This window comes from Medicago sativa, chromosome 5, assembly GCF_051527215.1.
Source record: "Medicago sativa cultivar Bolivia chromosome 5, Bolivia_mono, whole genome shotgun sequence".
NCBI classification, from domain to species: Eukaryota; Viridiplantae; Streptophyta; class Magnoliopsida; order Fabales; family Fabaceae; genus Medicago; species Medicago sativa.
Genome location: NC_140753.1, coordinates 33,279,503 through 33,287,457, shown reverse-complemented (window position 1 = coordinate 33,287,457; position 7,955 = coordinate 33,279,503). Strand labels below are relative to the sequence as shown.

General features: G+C 33.3%; 1 pseudogene across 1 annotated transcript; it reads right to left on the bottom strand.

The window, feature by feature from the left end:
• Positions 1 to 750: 750 nt before the first annotated feature.
• Positions 751 to 2,402, bottom strand: LOC146921909 (F-box/kelch-repeat protein At3g23880-like; annotated as a pseudogene). Its single transcript, XR_015010808.1, has 3 exons — positions 2,271 to 2,402; positions 1,339 to 2,188; positions 751 to 1,194 (listed from the first exon to the last, which is right to left on the bottom strand). The product of XR_015010808.1 is annotated as an F-box/kelch-repeat protein At3g23880-like (transcript).
• Between the last annotated feature and the right edge of the window lie 5,553 nt (positions 2,403 to 7,955).

Sequence of the window (7,955 nt, the reverse complement as noted above, 5' to 3'; positions counted from 1 at the left end):
CAAAATGCAAGATTTATGCTCTATGTATAACTCAAACACAGGAAGTTATAAAGATAACTTAAGCCAAATTCCTGCATCATATTCATATATACATAGCTTTATTATTATGTAATAAACTTTTCTTTGCGAAATATCATTCTTTCATCCATCATATAATTAGCTCTAACTAACTAATGGTTGAGGGTGGCTAAGGTATAACCAAGGGTTACCATATTTTTTCAGAGAAAAACGCAAAATAGGTGCAAAGGTAGATGAGCTGTGTGGTAACCGGTCTGAGTCGATGACAACACCCTCATACATATCATCAAAGACAAGTACTCTAAATGCTCGAACTCGAAGTAGCGCACTAGCTCCATTGTTAATATGTTGGAACCTAGTTTCTGCTCCTACTATAGATTATAGTGAATTAATCAGTTAACAAGGATTGCAGTGAATTAGTGCGCTATTTAGTGGTTCGTTTTTACAGAGAGAATGTTAGCATTCTGGCATCAAAATCCTTCATATCATTAAGAACCTATGGTTCTGCAACATTCGCAGTGAATTTACCTTGTTTCATTTAGAAAAAGCACAACACAACTTTCACATTACATTCTTCTGAGAGTCCAAAAACATAGCAGAATAAACTTCATATCATTGAAGTTACTATGAATTGGTTAAAACGTACAATGTCATACATTCTCAAACATTTAATAGTAAAAAGGTAAATAAGCTTAAATTTAGAAAACTCAACCAATAAATCATGTATACAAATTCAACATAAGACTCCAAATAAAATCAAATTTTAAAACAATATGAAATAACATCTTACAAAGATATGAAAGTATTCAAAACAAACCAAATCCAAAACTACATGTTCGAAATATCATAATAAAAATTATAGAGCATTTTTTCATCAAAATCTTGAATAAGTCGCATCTCGGTTGATGAACTAAGTAACACCTATTGAATTTTAAGAAGGGGATATTCAGAGTTTAAACCCTCAAAACAAGCGTAACTCGTAACTTATTAGTATTACTTCACCTATAAAATTAAAACAAGGGTCTTGCATAAAGCAAAATAAAAATATAGTCCAAAATCAACCTTCCACATTCTATTCACCATCTGATTCCTTATCCATGTCCGGAGCATGCTGCCTCATGAGAATCAATATCAATATCCAGCTACATGTATGCAGCCTCATGAAAATCAGTAGACCTGCAACAAGTCTCATAATCAAAATGCTTCCAAACCAACCAAATGTTATTTAAAACCTGTGACATGTCAACTTACAAAACACAAATACAGCCAACAGAAAATTTTACGTAAGTGGCAAAATAGTTAACACAAACATAAACTTACCATGTATATGTTGCAGTTGAGTGCTTAAGGTCATAGTCCAAGACTCTTTAATTCCACATTCCTTCATAATCCAAACATCCAAATGCAGATCACTAGTTACATAGATGCACAAGCAATCCCTCAAAACCTCCAAACTCCAATACTTGTCACTGTTCCCATCAGGAATCGGAATTATTTGATATGACTCCTTCTCCAAATCAATAGAAACAATTGCAAGCAAACTATTATCAAAATTCTCAAATGCCAACCAATTAACAGTGTCCTTCACATATATTCCCGGTCCACCAATAATCAGTACCCAAAGTATGAACACTAATTTCATTTTTTTTGCTTTCACGGGAGAAGTAAACAACTATGATCTTATAATTATCAATGAAAGGATCATACCCAAAGCTATAGTGAGTAAAAAATATTCGACCATGATATCCCAAAGGAGGCACTCTCTTGAATTTTCTAATGGAAGGGTTCCCCAAAACAATAAAATTATCCTTAAGTTGGAGGGGGTGAAACACAGGATGCCATCGCATGTGCACATACTCCAACTAAAGGTGTTGAGAATAAAAGGGTGACTGAGTTTTGTAAGGGTAACCCTAAAATTTGAAAAAGAGGAGACTGGGGAATCTAGATTCGAGGATTAGGTGGTGGCGCGTTGTTGACAAACGAAGGTGCTTCTTGGCGAATTTCGGATTGGTGATTAGAGAATTGAAGGACTTGGAAAGACACCGAAGTTGCAAGAGTAACTTAACCGGAAGTCTGCACAGAGTTTCTGCAACCAGATCAAACAGTAGTGCCGGCGTTGGTGTTAGGGTTGTTTCGGTCGAAGAAACAGATACGTCGTTGTCGGTTCTACCTGGAGTATCAGAGAAGTGAATTTTAATTAAAAGACAATGGTGTGCGGAAAAAAAGTAATATGATCTGATCTATTTACCTACCTTGCATGGCTGAGACGCGAGAGAAATTAGGGCAGTATGATTGCTGAGATCGCGACTGCGCCGGGACAAGGAGGTGAAATTAGGTTTCCAGAGGAAACACTACAAATCTTTGTTTACGGCGTTAATCTTTGTTAGTCCCAAAAAAAAAAATCAATTTGATCCCTACCACCAACTAGGGCTGAACTCGTTTATTTTTTGAAAAATCGTAAATAACACGACATCAACTTGTCGTGGAATTTGCGCGACACGTATTCCACCGGCACACAATTTCAGATTTTTTCATTTATTACAATTAAAATTTATTTAGGCAAAGGAGGTGATGCCACATAATATGTCGTGCTGGTCGTGGGATGCATATTGGCGCCCGTGCTCGCATGAGAATTCATTTTCAATTTCTTTCTTTAAAATCATCATTAAATAATATGTTAAAATGCTTCCATGAAAATATGCATGTAAACTCTAGCTCACGAGCTAAGCTCACGAGGACCTTGCAAAATCATTATGGTGGCCGGGATTCGAACCCCGGACCTTGCATATTTTATGCATTGTCCATACCAACTGAGCTAAGCTTACGAGAACCTAGTAAAAGAATATGAAAAAGCATAATCATTTACCAATATTACTACATGCCACAAAAAAAACAACATTTGTTAGATATTTTCCCACACTACACATGCCAAAGAAAATGCAATAACTATACGATTTCTAGCATACCAATGAGTTCTTGAGACACAATTTTCTTAAAGTGTAGCTGCACACCACCATGAATTATGATCGTTGCTGCTACAATTGATCTTTCATTTAGGGAAGAATATAATCCATGGGTTCTAAGAACATTGCTTTGTATAATAGATAGTTGGTGTTGATCTTATCCTTTTGTATGAACTTCTCAAATTACTTTGTTCCACACTATAGAACCTGCCATCGAAGAAGCAAACTCAACCAATTGTGTTACTATTATAATGTTGTTCCTATCAAATAAAGAAAAGAGAGGAGCATAAACAAAAAAATAAATGACAACATCTGAAGTGCAGGATTAAAAAGGCCAGAAGAAATAAAACATGTTCTACTAAGAGTCCCAACCACAGCAAGCACACTAACAAAGAAAAATATAATTCGACTTTCTATAGTTAGAATAAGAAATTTTAAACCTCAAACATTTTGTTATATGAGAATTGTTTGATATGAAGTGTGAAGACACATTGGGTAAGATGTAAATTATTAGTTGAATGCCATTGTTAATATTAAGAGGTTGCTTACATAGAAGAAAAGAGAAATATCGATTTAAGAAGATAGTTTTCTAGAATAAGAGAGTCTGAATTGTGAAGATAATTTCTAATATAATTGAGAGAAATACAAAATCAAATTTGTTTTGTGCACATTTTTTTAGGCACCCAAGCGTCGTCAATAATAATTTTGAAACAAACACAATAATTTATGTTTATTCTAAGAGATTAAAGAATATAATATATAGATTTTGATATTAGAATCGCATTTATTTTAATCTATAACAGAGAGCTCTAATACTTGTCATTGATTTAAGTGCTGTATGAATTCATGTTGTGATCCATAGCATGTTGTTACTTTCACACAATGAATTTTAGAGCATCTTATAGACTAAAAACGTTTGTAATTTATATATATATGAAGGCCAATATCAACGTTAAAAATTACACCTTCATGTGCACATTTCATAAAGAATAAAATAACAATTAAACTGCTAAATTTGTCTTAATAAGCTACACCTTCATATGGAGTACAAGTGAGCAAAACAGATTACAGAAAATTGCAGCAAACACAAAGACAGCAACCACAAACTACGATGTTACTGAACCAACACAAAAAAAACTGATTGGACACCACAGACAGATCCCATACAGACGAAAACATTCAGCCCGAACTGTAAAGATACGAGCAAACACACCCTTATAACCGAAAAAACGACCCTCTCGGAACAGCAATTAACCGACACAAACTCCATTTACATACAAGGGACGACTTCAACCTACTCAAACTCATTTCTTACTCAAAATGAATCCACAATAGATTTCTAATCTCCTCTACAATCTCATTTACATCACACCCTAGTTTTTAAAAAATTTACCATTTCTTGAATTCCATATCACCCAGATTGATGTGTGCCAAATTAACCAAAATCTTCTTATTTTGCTCCGCTCCCGTCAAGCATTCGAGTTGAACAAATGAATTTGGTGGAGTAATGACTTCCACAACAATCCATCTTAAAATCTTTAGCAACACATGAAAATCAACCTTGTTCTGGATTGGGCTTCGCTGCGCTGGAACACTGCCTAGTCAGCTTCTGACCGTTAGATCAATCTCCAACGAACTCCCGCATCCATCGCCAGATTCCAAATGATCAGTTACGTCGAATTCAGCTATAAAAGTGTGGCTTCTAGGCATGCTCCAGTTACAACTCCTTTAAAACACATTTCTATGACTAGTGTGTTAGTCAAATAAAGAAAATCAGCCGAAAATTTTAAAAATGTCTAAATGAAGATTCTTAAACCAAAAAGATACTTATAAAGACATAGGTAACGAAAATTTATATTAAACTCACAATGGAACTAAATTTCGGAGAGATTAAGATGTATAAGCAAATCACTGTCTCAATTTTTTCTTCTTTTTTTTTTTTTTATGACGCTAGTTGCAAATAAATAAGCAGTTTGAAAGTGTTTGTATATTGTTTGAATTCTTTTGGTGGTTGATTCATTTTACTAATTGAGTGGGGAAATTCACTTATATCAAGCAAATAGTCATATTTTAGTCTCATAATGTGTGACATGTTGTCTCTTTTGTTAGTAATTTCATTGACTAAGTTGACCAACAAATAATACATCGAGGACTAAATTAATTACCTAAAAACATATTCAAAGACCGAAATGACTAACAAAAGAGATATGTGTGGATGTGTTTTCAATTTTGATAAATTCAGAGACTACAACAGATTCAACGACTCATACATCCAAGGACCAAAATGATAAAAAAAAAAATCTTGTTTTGGGATATTAGGGTGCCTCACTTTTGATTATTCATGCTTTGGTTATTCATGCGTTGGGGGTAATACAGACCTCACTTGAAACTTTAAATCAAGGTGCAGTACCAATATTAGTGCGCCATTAATTTCTCTGTAATTCAGTTCAACTTCAAAAACTTCAAGGCTATTTCAAATTAGTTGTGCAACTATGGTTCTTACAATAAAACTCAAATTTTATGAATGCAAGGTAAAACAAAGTTCAAATTTTATTTACTTGAAGCTTCCATTTGAATAGACATTTAATTAATTTTGAATTGCAGGGTGGGTTACATTCCTGTTCAAGAACTGTTTAATCCATTTTTTTAGATCTGGCCAGCTCATTCATCTGGAACAAAGAACTAAATGATAGAGAAAACATCAAATAATTATCTGTTTCAGTTTTCTACTTGCATTGCACATTTTGAGTAATAATATAGTTGTGAGCTTTTACTTTCACAACTAGCAACAAAACGAGCTTTTACTTGAACAAAATAAACTGCTAAATTCAGTTTAGACAGAAAAGTGGACTCATTCCATTTTCAAAATCATTTAAAAATCCAAAAAATAAGGAAATCAATCAAATTGGAAGAGAACGGCAATTAACAAATACCACCAAACTACATATTAACATACTCTGAAGTGTCTCGTGCTAAAACATTATCTTTTTATGTTGCAGAAATTCCGACTTAACATGGTGAAGGGTTCAACTTACTTCCAAAATCATTCATTACACGAAGCAAATTAACAAACAAAATCACATCTAATCATCGCTTTGTCACTTGAAATTGCACAATTGTCAGATTGCAATAATATCAAACACCGTCTCAAAACATTAAATCAACACTCCAAAACCTGCTGGGATAGAATTACCTGACCTACTATCATCAACATTCACAATTGTAGTGGTTTCACGAGTTCAAGTGCAAAAAATCATCTTTCCAAGACATGAGAACTAGTGTCGTTAGGGAAACACCGACCATAGTGGAAAAACTATAAACATCAGGCAAGAGTGTTAGTCATATTATGGATAGTTACATTCTCCTCAGCAATGCAATGCTTGTCACCTGTCAACAAATTCCAGTACAAGACTGATAATAATAAGGTTTGATAAGGGTCTATTGCTAGTTCCTACCAGTTTTCAACCAAATGTACATCATATTTCATAATTGATCAATCTAATCCCAAAATTGAATTAAAATGAAGAAAAATAAAACAACAACAAAACCTTTTCTTACTGTATAGTGTATAGGATCAATTAGAGCAGTTCCAAACTTTAGTCAATATCTATACCTTAGTAAGGTAATTGTTCTCTCCCTTATATCGCTACATAACTACAATAACAAGATTTATTATTTCTTGATACTTCTTCTTCACTTAATCTCGTAGTTTCTCACACATCTACAAAAGGTTTGTAGCATATATTATTATGCCTTGAGAAAACAAAGATAGAAAAAGAACATTGGCTATCAACTGAACATAAGATGCAGGACAGTTAAATGGTTAGGTTGTCTCAGAATATAACCTCAAAGGTCTTGAGATGTTATTTGATCACAGAAAGTCTGATGCAAGGGGAAGATGATTCTAAAATTTAAGAAAATGAATATATTATTTCTATCTCATGGGTCTCGCTCCATACTTAAACCCAACAAAACTAATACTGTCCTAAGTAGAGACACAGGGAAACTGAACTATAAGCCATAAATACATTAAGTATTAGTCTGTACTTTGTAGTAATCAACAATATCATACTTCATACCAGACTAGGGTCTTAAATAAGCTAATAACAAGTACTTAGAATGTCCATGTTGATCCCAAACTATCATGAGAAAACTGAAGTTTTCAAGATATGACTAAATTCTCTCTCAATCTCTGGATAACTAATTGGTTTTATTACTTCAGAAATGAGAAAAGAAAGGACTTAGATATCATGAAAACCCTATAATTTCACAACTATCATCAACACCAAAACCAATAATTGGAAAAGAAGCCTCGTTTGATAATTGTAACCAATACATCATAAAATAGAAATACTGCAAGAATTAGATCTTGTTCATGAATAACTTGCACCGTGCAGCAAAATATAATCCATGTCTACTTTCTTTAACAACTATGTCTAATCACTAACAAGATTTAGTTCCTCCCATCGTGCAGCAAAATGTAACCCATACATACCACTACTACTGACTTTAATCACTAACAAATACCTTCGACCTCATTGCTAAAATACCACTACTACTTCCTTTAACAACTAAAAAACAAACCTACAAATGTGCTAAACTTAAATAATCAATGTTCTTTATAAAAAAAATGGTAATAGTATCACGTAACATTTCAGTGTAATTCATAATGCATTTTGCAAGAATTGAAGCAAACATAAAGATAATAGAGCAGGACTAACATATATTATAACATCAAATGACAAACCATTTAATGCACTTCATTTTGTGAAATATTCAAAATACAATGCTCGGTGCTTGAGAATCAACTACTCAAACTAACCAAACAATTGAAAATAACTATTTTCAACCTGTAGACTCTATCAAAACCATTAAATAACAATCATGCAACAAGTCACCAAAAATAAGAACACGCATACAATAAATAACACAAACAGAAACTAATCATATCCATGTTGCAATTGAATTTCATGT